The following is a 1132-nucleotide window of genomic DNA, read 5'->3' on the forward strand; positions in this document are numbered from 1 at the left end:
GCCTTGGCTTCTGGCAGAGATTTATGCAAACTGTCTCTCAGTGTTTGACTTAGAAATACAGATGACTCCACGTTCCCGGGTTAGCCAAGGTCACTTTGTCAGGGACAGGTGGGTACAGCTCTATACAGCCCTCCTGTCATCAGTGCCGAATCTTTTAATCCACACTGTGCTACTGTGCTCTGACCAAGTGCACACAACTTCCTATCACATCTTAGGCCTTAGCCTTTACTAAAGAAAACAGTATGAAAAGTTCCTGAAGAAAAATGTCTAGAGTTTAAGAATGCCAAGTGCTTCAACATGTAACAGAAGGACCGGTTAGGAACATCGTCTGCATATAATGGATACAAAAGGGTTTTACTACGGCCTCTTGAAAGAGGAGCTCAGTTTCAGATGTGCAGACAGTAAACAGATGTGTCTACAACTGTGGACGGGACACACTGCCCAGAGCGAGGAGTCAGGGAGGCCCAGAGGAAAGCCCTCAGTCCGCAGCTCAGCACCTCTGTGCCACTGTGGCTGTTCTGCTGCTGTTGGCAGAGACAGTTCACCTTCCAAGAAGGCCGAAGGAAAGTTGGGCTTTCTCATGTGCAATGACCGTAGTGTTTTAGATAAAAACTACACAAGAAAGGGGACACTGTCTTTAATAAAGTTGGAATTAAAAAGTCACTTAAAATGTTTGAGTATTTTTTTTATCACATCAAAAAAGTTGACATGCAGGTAGATTCATCTTCCCCACAGAAAGTGAAAGCCATGTGTGAAAACCCACAAAACTGGTCTACTCTTCCCAGTTTTGTTGTTTTCCTTAAAGGGGTTGTATGAGAACAAATTTAAATCAAAAACAAACTCTTTATGTATCAAAGAAAGGTGTCAAAATAATCTCAAACAATTAAAATATAATATATATATTTATAATTCCAGGCCCTCAATAGCAATCATGGTAGGTAAGAACAAAGTTTTGAGTCATTATGATAGAGGCCAACTTTAAACATCTCTAAGTGAGATGAAATTAGGAAACTGGCCTTACAAACCCACAGTTACTAGAAAATCACACTTAAAATGCTAACTTCTTTCCATCGGGCAGGAATCGGGCTGGCGTCATCCCTCGGTGCAGCAAGCAGCCTGGCACTGCCTCCAG

General features: G+C 42.2%; 1 protein-coding gene across 1 annotated transcript in view; it reads right to left on the reverse strand.

Annotated features, from left to right (window-relative positions):
* Positions 1-621: 621 nt before the first annotated feature.
* RER1 (retention in endoplasmic reticulum sorting receptor 1) overlaps positions 622-1132 on the reverse strand; it is a 9480-nt gene continuing 8969 nt past the window's right edge. Inside the window, exon 7 of the mRNA XM_008577345.1 lies at positions 622-1126. The gene's annotated coding sequence lies outside the window, so the exon portion shown is untranslated. The remainder of the gene's footprint in view (positions 1127-1132) is intronic.

Source organism: Galeopterus variegatus, unplaced genomic scaffold, assembly GCF_000696425.1.
Source record: "Galeopterus variegatus unplaced genomic scaffold, G_variegatus-3.0.2 Scaffold1497, whole genome shotgun sequence".
Lineage (NCBI taxonomy): Eukaryota > Metazoa > Chordata > Mammalia > Dermoptera > Cynocephalidae > Galeopterus > Galeopterus variegatus.